The sequence below is a fragment of the Dendrobates tinctorius genome, unplaced genomic scaffold, assembly GCF_039654945.1.
Source record: "Dendrobates tinctorius isolate UK_male_01 unplaced genomic scaffold, ASM3965494v1 ptg000023l, whole genome shotgun sequence".
Lineage (NCBI taxonomy): Eukaryota > Metazoa > Chordata > Amphibia > Anura > Dendrobatidae > Dendrobates > Dendrobates tinctorius.
The window spans coordinates 12,753,650-12,765,980 of record NW_027361691.1 but is presented as its reverse complement, the minus strand read 5'-3'; the positions used below and the strand labels follow the sequence as shown (position 1 = coordinate 12,765,980).

General features: G+C 46.8%; 1 protein-coding gene across 1 annotated transcript in view; it reads right to left on the bottom strand.

The window, feature by feature from the left end:
• The window catches only part of LOC141084518 (cyclic nucleotide-binding domain-containing protein 2-like), a 346,033-nt gene that overhangs the window by 198,976 nt on the left and 134,726 nt on the right, over positions 1-12,331 (bottom strand). The window lies entirely within an intron of this gene.

Here is a 12,331-nt window from a genome sequence, read left to right as displayed (position 1 = left end):
GAGTCCATAAACAGGACAAGCCCACAGCCACTGAGGCTTTTTATGACGACTGTTAGGTGGGATTATGAATATTTGCAGGACAACACCTATATCACCAACGAAACTGCATAGCGGCCAACTGTCCCGGATTCAGAGTGACTGTCCTGATTTAAGGGTGCAATCCCGCTGTCCCGGCAGGTCAGCGCAGCTCCTTACACTATGTTAGTGGCCATACTAACTGCAACTCAACTCCCTTTAACTTAGTAACAGGCCACTCTGGGAATAGCCACTAAACAGTGTAGAGAGCTGTAATGTTCTGATCTATACACTGTGTATATCGATCCACCGACAGAGCTGAAGAGGGCAAATTGTAGGGGTGCCAGGGTCAGACCTTCACCTATTTGGACAGATCATCAATATCACAGCACTGGACAACCATTTTAACAATCAGCCGCCATGTTTTCTGGCCCTATACTAATAGTAACAATAGTAATAGTAACATGTGGCGCTATACTAATAGTTAAAACACATTGAGCTGGAGGTTGGAGTTGGTTTACAAACGCATGTTCACATTGGCCATAAAACAGACAAAACCTACAAGAGACAAAACGAACATAAACCCTGCTGTGACTAAATAAGTAAAAAGCAAAAGTGCATTTACAAAACATAGGGTACTTAGTAACACTATTTATTTATCACAAATAGCATAAAAGCCATTCTACCACAATAAGGTGACCCTATTCCGGATGGTCCTGAACTATCTAAGACAGCGTAGGACCATCCCGAATAGGGTCACCGTGCCATGGTAGCATGGCTTTTATGCTATTTTTGATCAAAAACAATGTTACTAAGACCTCTATGTTAATTAAATAAACTTTTACTTTTATTTTGTTACAGCAGGGTTTATGTTTATTTTGTCTCTTGTAGGTTTTGCCTATACTAATTCAGAGTTATAGGTAAGCCTTATTTCACCTGGGGAAAATTTTGGGACTAATTTTATACTACAACAAGTGTAACAAGTATTTTTGGAAAACATTTAACATATCATGGAGAAACATCAGATGTTTTGAATTATGGAATTCCAGGTGGTGAAGCCCCCGCGAAACACTAGAACATTGGTGTAGTGCAGAGGTAGCACCCTATGCAGTGATGAGGCAGTGACCCAGCAAAGTTCTTACTCAAAAGTCTCTTTAATATTTATCTCACAGCACTACACAGGACACGATATCCTCCAGATCACAGCCAGGAAGCATCTCCTCCAGTTTGCAGCCAATAAACATGCCAGTCCACCTCCGAGACCAGTTTACCGTGGGCGACTGCACCACTGTGTATGCTCTGGGTGCCAGACCTTTCAGTTTCCTTCGCTGTTTGGCTCCACTCACCTGTTTTGCCTCAAACTGGTGGAGTTCTGCAAAGCTGGCTGCTCTGCACTCTAGCAAACACCAAACTGATCCTGGCCCTGACACACCCAACCCATATACTGCAGGGCTTTTAGCTGAGATCTGTGGCCTTCAGCCACATGGAAAACCTGAACCGGTAATGAAACAGACTACACGACTACCATACTGCAGTCTGTTTCAAAACACAAAAGTCCAGAGCAGGTTTTCCCCAAATCTGCTCTGGACAACTAGCATGTCAAAGATGAATACTTTTTTATTCTGCATTGCAATCATAGCTACGACTGTGACTGCAATGCACCCCCATGGCCTCAATACGCCTCCGTATCCATCCTGGGGGGAACACACAGCGACCCTCACATGTATCACCGGTCACTGCCTCACAATTGGTCTTATCAAAAATTAAAGAAGGACTCCATAGACTTTCCATTGAGCTTGTCATGATCCCAGTGCAGGTTTTTGAGCTGCACACCGGGGGTTAATGTCTGGAGCTCTGTGCAGGTTTTGACCTGCACACTTGGGGTTAATGATTGTGGCCTCTTTCTGGTTCTGGGAGAGCTTCATAAACCCCTGGGTAGCTTCAATCCCTGCCAGTTATACTTTTGCCTTTGGCCTAGTGTGCTGACCCCCGTGTGCCTGTTTGTTGCTATAGCTTGTTTATATGGTTCTGACCCGCCTCTGTTTCCCGTTGTGAGTTTGCCTGTTGATTTTGTACTGCGTTATTATCTGTGTATGACTCATTGCCTGTGACCTGACTACTCTCTGCTCGCCCCTCTTGTACCTTGCAACTATCTGTGTATGACTCATTGCCTGTGACCTGACTACTCTCTGCTCGCCCCTCTGGTACCTTGCAGCTATCTCTGTGTGTGACTCATTGGCTACGTCCTGACTATTCTCCCTGTCTATGCCCCTTGGTAACTTTGTCTCGCAGTTACTCTGCTAGGAATTGTCTTGCAGCCCCTAGCTCTGTGGAGTTTAAGCCACGCCTCTAGCAGTCACGTGCTTCAGGTCCTGCGGCTCTGAAGTACACATCTATTCGGTTGCTGCCCGCTCCACAGGTAGCTTTGAGCACTGTTCGCTTTACTCAGGACACGCACACTGGCTCAGTGAGCAAGTTCAGTGCGGTGTCTCTGACATTATAACTGGCCTACAATTTTTTTTTCTCTCCTCACTTCTGCAGCATGGACCCAATGTGTGCTTTATCTGAGCAGGTGAAAAGCTTGACTCAGTCACTGCAGAAGCTTAGTTTGGAACACCAAGCTCTGGCCCAGTCCCAACGGCGGGTTGAGGACTCAGTTCAGGGGGTACTTTCCGCAGGCTTCCAGCAGGTGGGGAATAGAGATGTCATTTTAGTCCCACCTGAATCCCCGGTTAAATTGCCAGATATATTTTCTGGTAACAAGGATGAGTTCAGGGCATTTAAGGAGGGCTGTAAGCTTTTTTTTTTTCTTTGAGACCCCGCTCCTCTGGGGATGAGAAACAGAGGGTGGGGGTGGTGATGTCCCTGCTTAGGGGGTCCCCACAAGCCTGGGCATTCTCACTTTCCTCTTCTGCCCGAGAGAATGTCTGTGGATGCATTTTTTGAAGCCTTAGGGCTTATTTATGATGAGCCTGATAGAGTTGGCTGAGGACAAAGTAATGAGTGTCTGTCAGGGGGAGCACTCGGCCGAATGGTTCTGTACTGAATTCAGACGTTGGGCAGCGGAGATTTCCTGGAGTGATGCCGCCCTTCGGGGGCTGTTCCACAGAGGCCTGTGTGAACGTCTGAAGGATGCTTTGGCACTCCATCCTCCGCCTGACTCCCTGGAGGATGCCATGGTCCAAGCGGTTCGCATGGATCACAGTCTGCGGGCTAGAGGCATTATGCAACGGGAATTGCCCTTATTCTTCAGTGGAGATGAGACCCAGACTCTTCCTATGGCTATGGAGGTGAGCGCTGTCACCTGTGAGGGAAAGGAAAGAAGACGCCGCCGGGAAAAGCAGTTGTGCTTCTATTGTGGGAAATCTGGACATTGGAAGAAGGACTGCCCCTCCTGTCCGTCATCCTCCAAGATGGCGGGAAACGACTAGGTCTGGGTAGTAATCGAGGAGGCTACCCAGACCTTCAGGTACAATTTTCCTCATGTGCAAAAATGGTGCTGCAGGTGGAACTGGAACTTGGTTATGGTCCTGTTCAGACTACTGCTTTTATTGACTGCGGTTCGGCTGTGAACCTGATTGATACCAAGGTTATGACTCTTAATAAGATAGGGACAGTCAGGCTTCATGATCCTGTTAAACTTGTGGCAATTGACTCATCTCCTCTTACCCAAGATGGTATCTGCTGCAGGTCTGAACTTTTTTCTCTAAAAGTGGGTTCCACTCATGTGGAGAAACTAAGTTGTCTGGTGCTAGATAACTTGCCTGCAGGACTGGTACTGGGGATGCCTTGGCATCAACGCCATAATCCTACCATTGATTGGGTTACAGGGGAAATCACTCAATGGGGATGCAATAATAAATGTGGTAACCGGGGACATCTTGTTAACGCTGTTAAATCCGTGTCTGTGTCGTCTGTCGATCTGGAAGGTATTCCGGAGTACCTGAAAGATTTCGAAGACGTTTTTTCCGAATGTGAGGCTGAGGCGATGCCTCCACATAGACCCTATGATTGTGCCATTGATTTAGTACCCGGAGCCAAGTTACCTAAGGCTCGATTGTTCAATTTGTCTGGGCCTGAGCGCCAAGGCATGAAGGAGTACATAGCTGAGAGTCTCCGCAAAGGGCATATCAGGCCTTCTGTGTCACCTGTGGCAGCAGGGTTCTTCTTTGTGAAGAAAAAAGATGGTGGTTTGCGGCCGTGCCTCGACTTTCCGGAACTGAACAAGATAACGGTTAGGAACTCTTACCCGCTTCCCCTCATCCCAGACTTATGTAACCAGTTAGCTGGGGCCCAATGGTTCTCCAAGTTAGATCTGTGGGGGGCCTACAATCTGATAAGGGTTCGGGAAGGGGACGAGTGGAAAATGGCATTCCTCACATCAGAAGGACTCTTTGAGAACCTGGTAATGCCATTTGGGTTAACTAATGCACCCGCTATTTTCCAAAATTTCATCAATGTTGTGTTTTCTGATCTGATAGGCCGTTTTGTTATTATTTATTTGGATGATATTTTGGTGTATTCCCCGGACAGTCAATCTCACTTCCAACATCTAAAGACAGTTCTCAAGAGACTCAGGGAGAACCAATTGTTCGCCAAATTGGAAAAATGTTCGTTTTTTGTACAGGAGCTGTCTTTTTTGGGGTTGATTGTGTCCTGTGAGGGGTTTCGTATGGATCCTAAGAAGGTGCTGGCGATCGCTGACTGGGTTCAGCCTCGAGATCTCAAGGGGCTCCAGCGCTTCTTAGGATTTGCGAACTATTACTGGAGATTCATTAAAGGTTTCTCACAAGTGGTGAAACCACTCACGGATCTTACCCAGAAGGGAGCTGATGTAATAAATTGGTCTGTACTCGCTAAGGCAGGGTTCCCCAACTCCAGCCCTCAAGGCCCACCAACAGGTCATGCTTTCAGGATTTCCCTTCTATTGCACAGGTGAAGCAATTATCACCTGAGCAATACTAAGGAAATCCTGAAAACATGATCTGTTGGTGGGCCTTGAGGACTGGAGTTGGGGAACCCTGCGCTAAGGAATCCTTCTCAGCGATTAAGAAATGTTTTATGTCTGCCCCGGTGTTGGTGCAACCTGACCCGTCCAAACCATTCATTGTGGAGGTGGATGCTTCTGAAGTGGGGGGTGGGGGCTGTGCTGTCCCAGGGTCCGGCCACCCTTACCAATCTCAAACCCTGTGCCTTCTTCTCCAAGAAGTTCTCTTCAGCTGAGAAAAACTATGATGTAGGCAATAGAGAACTTCTTGCGGTCAAGCTGGCGTTTGAGGAATTGAGGCACTTTTTGGAAGGGGCGGCTCACCCTATCACGGTTGTCACGGATCACAAAAATTTGGCATACCTTGAATCTGCTAAGAGGCTTACTCCTAGACAGGCCCGTTGGTCACTTTTTTTTTTTCACGATTTCAGTTCTCAATTACTTTTCGACCGGGATCCAAAAATGTTAAAGCGGATGCCCTGTCCAGAAGTTTTGATCCAGTGTCTCCCCCTGAGCCGCCGTCCTCCATTCTTCCCCCAGGGGTGATAGTGGCGGGGGTCTCAACTGAGTTGGAACAAGAAATCCTAAGGGCTCAGGCCCTAGCTCCAGCAACCAGGCCAAGCGATAAACTGTTTGTTCCAGATTCATTGCGGCCTAGACTTCTGCAGGAGTTTCATGATTCTAGGCTGAGTGCTCATCCAGGTATCACGGCCACTAGAGAGGCAGTAGCCTGGGGTTTTTGGTGGCCTTCATTAAGGTCCGATGTCAAGGAATTTGTTTCTGCTTGTGACATAAGTGCCCGTTCCAAAAGCTCGCATAACCGACCGGCTGGGGAACTCATACCTTTACCGGTTCCTGATAGGCCATGGACTCATCTTTCCATGGATTTTATTACCGGCCTTCCACCTTCCAGGGGCAATACCGTGATCTGGGTGGTGGTGGATAGGTTTTCTAAACAGGCCCATTTCATTCCCTTGGCAGCATTACCTTCAGCAGAAACGTTGTCAAGATTGTTTGTGCAGCATGTGGTCCGATTGCATGGGGTACCCCTGAATGTTGTGTCTGACAGAGGTGTGCAGTTTGTGGCCAAATTTTGGAGGGCGTTCTGTATGAAATTGGGCATCTCACTCTCCTTCTCGTCGGCATATCACCCGGAGAGTAATGGTCAGACAGAACGCACCAATCAATCCCTGGAACAAATTCTCAGGTGTCTGACCTCCGCCAGACAGTAGGATTGGTGTGATGCGTTACCGTTGGCTGAATTCGCTTTTAACAACCGGGTGAGTCAGTCCACCAACATGTCCCCATTCCTGATTAACTATGGCTTTAATCCGCATTTTGGGGAGTTTTCTCGGGTGGATTCCGGTTGTCCAGGAGCAGAGGGGTCCGTTCAACGGTTAAAAAACCTCTGGGCTGAAGTCCGGCGTAATATCTCTCGAGCCCAGGGGAGATACAAATATTTTGCGGACAAAAAGAGAGCCTCGGGAGACATGTTTCAGGTGGGAGAGAAGGTTTGGCTCTCCACGCGTAACATCAACTTAAAGGTACCATCAGTTAAGTTGGGACCAAAGTTCATTGGTCCGTACAAGATTATGGAGATAGTCAACCCTGTGGCATATAGGTTGCGTCTCCCCGCCTCCTTAAAAATATCTAATGTGTTCCATAAGTCTCTGTTGAAACCAGCAGGATCTGTCAAAGAGAACTCTGAGACTGTTGTTCCTCCAGTGCTGGTGGAGGGTCAATTGGAGTATGAGGTCGGACTCTCGGCAGGTGCGCCGCTCTTTGCAGTACCTGGTCCACTGGAAGGGATATGGACCAGAAGAGCGCTCATGGGTCCCTGCTCGCTCGGTACATGCAGATCGCCTGGTTCAGGCGTTCCATGCCAAGTACCCGGGGAAGCCTGGGGGTCCAGAGGCCCCCCGTTGAGAGGGGGGTACTGTCATGATCCCAGTGCAGGTTTTTGAGCTGCACACCGGGGGTTAATGTCTGGTGCTCTGTGCAGGTTTTGACCTGCACACTTGGGGTTAATGATTGTGGCCTCTTTCTGGTTCTGGGAGAGCTTCATAAACCCCTGGGTAGCTTCAATCCCTGCCAGTTATACTTTTGCCTTTGGCCTAGTGTGCTGACCCCTGTGTGCCTGTTTGTTGCTATAGCTTGTTTATATGGTTCTGACACGGCTCTGTTTCCCGTTGTGAGTTTGCCTGTTGATTTTGTACTGCGTTATTATCTGTGTATGACTCATTGCCTGTGACTTGACTACTCTCTGCTCGCCCCTCTTGTACCTTGCAGCTATCTGTGTATGACTCATTGCCTGTGACCTGACTACTCTCTGCTCGCCCCTCTGGTACCTTGCAGCTATCTCTGTGTGTGACTCATTGGTTACGTCCTGACTATTCTCACTGTCTATGCCCCTTGGTAACTTTGTCTCGCAGTTACTCTGCTAGGAATTGTCTTGCAGCTCCTAGCTCTGTGGAGTTTAGGCCACGCCTCTAGCAGTCACGTGCTTCAGGTCCTGCGGCTCTGAAGTACACATCTATTCGGTTGCTGCCCGCTCCACAGGTAGCTTTGAGCACTGATCGCTTTACTCAGGACACGCGCACTGGCTCAGTGAGCAAGTTCAGTGCGGTGTCTCTGACAGAGCTTTTCTTAAGTGTTGGAGGAGAACACTCAACTGAGCAATCATCCTCCTTCTCTTTAGTGGTCTTAACAGTCCTCTCAAAAGTGCAGTTGTACTTTATTTGGCGTGGCCAGGACAGATTGGTTTGTTGGCAATTACTCCTAGACACTCAGTTCCAGGATTGCTAGTTTGGACTTTTTACTTTTTTTCTACACAGCTTTTCAAAAAAATCACAGACAGACAATATTTTTTTTTTACTGACACATTCAATCATTATGATTATAAGTGATCCATATCTACAGCAAATAATTTTGGTATGAAGATGTCAGCTTCATTCACTGTAACCTGGAAAATAATAATAATCTGCACAAGTTTTTCCAGCTAAAAAAAACATCACAGATATATCATTTTTTTTTTATGGATTGGGGGAAAAAGTGTCCCAGAATTTCAAGCACCCATGACACATGACCCACCAGTCATTCCAATAGCAACACTCCTGCGGAAGGCAAAATTGCAGAAATGGGGGTGGAGGACTGAGGGAAGAAAAAGGAAGAGTTTGTTCATTACCTTTATGGTAACCTGTCAGGTCTTTTTTGCCCTCCAAAACCACCATTAATAGCAGATCATTCTGTTTCGGCAGTCTCTAGAAGTGACCTTTTGTCAAAGATAAGGGTAAATACACAGTGGTGGCATTTATATGAGTTGTATCCAGTAAAGGAGATAGTAAGGCTCTATAGTAAAATCGAGATGTCTATGTCTAGATGGTTTGATTAGCATCCCTTAGGACATGGTTTCTGATGGCATTCCCTGTTCTTAGGGCCATCAATCAAGCCATATAGTGTGAGAATGGGGATAAGGCGTGGGAAGGTCATGTTTAATGCTTAAACCAAATGTCTGTTGTTGGCACCAAAACGTTCATCAGGGACAACCAATTTCAGAAAGGATGTGTGGTGATAATCAGTGGATGGCCCTAAGGTCATCTCCTGGGAAATTTAAGAAACTTAGATATAGGCGTAAGTGTTATGCAGCGGCCTCAGCTTGGCAGGGTTCCACTAACTTCCCTTATGGTCGCTGCTCTTTGTTGTGCTCCACGCCGGTTTACAAGTGGCTTGGCATGCCTCCATGACATCTTCTGTTTAGTCCTATTTAACGCCTCCTAAAAGACACACACGTGTCTTGGTATTACGACTCTTAGTCCTGTATGATTTCTGTGCTCCTTTATCAGCTCCTGGTCGACATCTGATTGTGAGCCTGTATACCTGCTGCCTTCTTTGCTTTTGACTTTCCTGCATCTTCTCTGCATCTGTTCATCTGAGTGTCAAGTTCTTCTTTCAGTGCACCCGCCCTTCTGTCGTCTCCAGTGATGCCAAGTCCTCACTCCACACATGCCTTCGTGTGCCCACCTGGACCTGAGGCTTAGTGGATCCACCTCACTATGTGAGCCTAACATTAAATACCTAAAGTGCATGGGTGAAACCAGAAATTCCCCCTTTGTGGCTTAAGTTTTACCAAAGATGAGCATGGCCAAACATAAAGTGAGGGTGATTTCGTAAGAAGAAGATTGTGATATACATTTTAATATAAGGGAAAAATTGGGAGCAGTTGGAATATACATATATTACGTATATACAGTATACAGTCCAGAAATATTTGGACAGTGGATTTAAAATGAAACAACTGAGATGCAATTGAGGTGGAGACTTTAATGTTTAAATAATGGGGTTGAACAAAAATATCCTGTGAAGCGTTTAGGTATTGCAACCATTTTTCTACAAAGCCTCCTCATTTAGGGGGCACAAAAGTAAGTGGACAAATTAAATTTACCACAAATAAAATGTTCATTTTTAATACCTTGTAGAGAATTGTTTGCCGGCAATGACGGCTTGAAATCTGGAGGCCATGGATGTCACCATCGCTAGTCTCCTGTGTGAGGCTTTGCCAAGCCTCGACGGCAGCTGACTTCAGTTGCTGCTTGTTTGTCGGTCTTTCTGGCTTAGGTTTTGTCTTAAGCGCATGTGCAATTCATGCTCGATGGGTTTGAGTCCTGAGGATTGTGTCGGCTATTGCAGAATATTCCACTTCTTTGCCTTAAAATATTTCTGGGTTGCTTTTGCAGGATATTTTGGGTCATTGTCCATCTGTCCTGTGAAGTGACGTCCAATAATAATAATAATAAATTTTATTTTTATAGCGCCGACATATTCCGCAGCACTTTACATTTCAGAGGGGATTTGTACAGACAATAGACATTACAGCATAACAATAATCACATACAGTAGATTATAACAAATACCAAGAGGAGTGAGGGCCCTGCTCGCAAGCTTACAGTCTATGAGGAAAGAGGGAGACACGAAAGGTGGGTGGTAACAGTTGCCCTGATTGTATGGACCAGCCATAATGTTAAGTGTGTAACAGTACAGACACAGAGGGCTAATGGATGCATAAAGCATGTGGGAACATGATGCTGGGAACCTGGTTATGGTAAAACTTTTGGCTCTGCCACACAGGGATAGGTTAGGTTAATGTGTTGAGGCGATAGGCCAGTCTGAATAAATGCGTTTTCATGACACGCTTAAAATTGTGGGGATTGGGGACTAATCGTATTGACCTGGGAAGTGCATTCCAAAGAATTGGCGCGGCACGTGTAAAGTCTTGGAGACGGGAGTGGGAGGTTCTGACTATTGAGGATACTAACCTCAGGTCATCAGCAGAACGGAGGGCGCGGGTAGGGTGGTATACTGAAACAAGGGAGGAGATGTAGGGTGGTGCTGAGCCATGGAGGGCTTTGTGGGTGAGGGTAATAAGTTTATACTGAATTCTGGAGTGGATGGGTAGCCAGTGTAATGACTGGCACAAGGTAGAGGCATCGGTGTAACGATTGGTGAGGAATATGATCCTGGCTGCAGCATTCAAGACAGATTGGAGAGGGGAGAGTTTGGTAAGAGGGAGACCGATTAGAAGAGAGTTACAATAGTCGAGACGAGAATGAATAAGAGAAACAGTAAGAGTTTTTGCAGAGTCAAAAGTAAGAAAAGGTCGAATTCTAGAAATGTTTTTGAGGTGCAGATGACAAGAGCGAGCCAGTGATCGAATGTGGGGGGCAAAGGAAAGCTCGGAATCAAGTATGACCCCAAGACAGCGGGCATGTTGCTGGGGAGTAATAGTGGAACCACACACGGAAATGGCAATGTCGGGTATAGGTACATTAGTAGCGGGAGGAAACACCAGGAGTTCAGTCTTTGACAGGTTCAGTTTCAGATATAGTGAGGACATGATATTAGACACAGCGTTTAGACAATCGCCAGTGTTTTCTAGAAAGGCTGGCGTGATGTCAGGAGAAGAAGCGTATAATTGGGTGTCATCAGCATAGAGATGGTACTGGAAACCAAATCTACTGATTGTTTGACCAATAGGGGCAGTGTACAATCAACCTTTCTGCATTTCGTTGAATCTGAGCAGAACCTATCACCCTGTGCACTCCAGAATTCATCCAGCTGCTTCTGTCTTCATTCATATTATCAATAAACACTAGTGACCAAGCACCATTGGAAACCATGCATGCCCATGCCATCACACTGACATCACAAGTGCTCTCTCCTTTGGCACCAAAACAAGCTCCGGTTTGGTGCGCAGACTCTTTACATTCAGGAACTCCTTCATTAATGGCACCTAACTGGGCATTACATTCAAACTTGTCCCCCCCTGCAACTCCTCCTATTCCAGTTAGTTCTGCATGGTCCCATTTGTACAGTAAATGGCAACCTTCTCACACCAATGATACACAGTAACAGGATTTTTCAGGAGTATTGCCACCTCCTCTTACTTTACAAATGATGTGGTGTGTTTTAAGTCATGAGCCATCCCAATCCTTCTCCATACTTTCTTCTTCCCATCATTCTACTACAGGTTGATCTTAGATTCAGGCCCAGTGCTTACCTGGGCTCGTGGCGGTGGGGCGGGACCGCATACTCGGGACTACGTGCAGTGCCATGCACACACGCGCCTGGATGGCTTTCAATTTTAACCTCTTCCCGACCGCCCACCGTAGATAAACGTTGGTGCTTGCTGGGCTTTGCGCAGCGCCGACGTTTATCTACTGTTGGCGGTTTTGTGCCCCCCGGGACCCCCACATACCTTACAACGCGGGAATCACGGTGCACAATGCATGCTGGGACCCCCGACGTCATCGAGACCTGATTGGTTCAGGTCCTGATGACGTCAGCGTCACAGCAGCCAATGGGAGGGATCGCTGGGAAAGCTGCTTGTTTCCCGGCGATCTCACTCATTGTAACGCGACTTCTCCTCTGATCTCACACTGACAGATGATCAGAGGTGAAGCAGCGTTACTGTGTGACTAGATCGCTGCCTGGCACAGCTGTGCCAGGCAGCGATCTTGTCACACAGTAACGCTGCTTCTCCTCTGATCATCTGTCATTGTGAGATCAGAGGAGAAGTCGCATTATTATGTGCCAGACAGCGATCTTGTCACATAGTAACGCTGCTTCTCCTCTGATCATCTGTCAGTGTGAGATCAGAGGAGAAGTGGCGTTACTATGAGTCAGATCGCAGGGCAGCAATCTTGTCACAAAAAAAAAAGAAAAAAAAAAGCAGGTACACAGGTTAGGGCTAGGGCTAGGGTTAGAGTTAGGGTTAGGGCTAGGGTTAGGGCTAGGGCTGGGATTAAGGTTATGGGTGTGTTGGTGTTAGGTTTG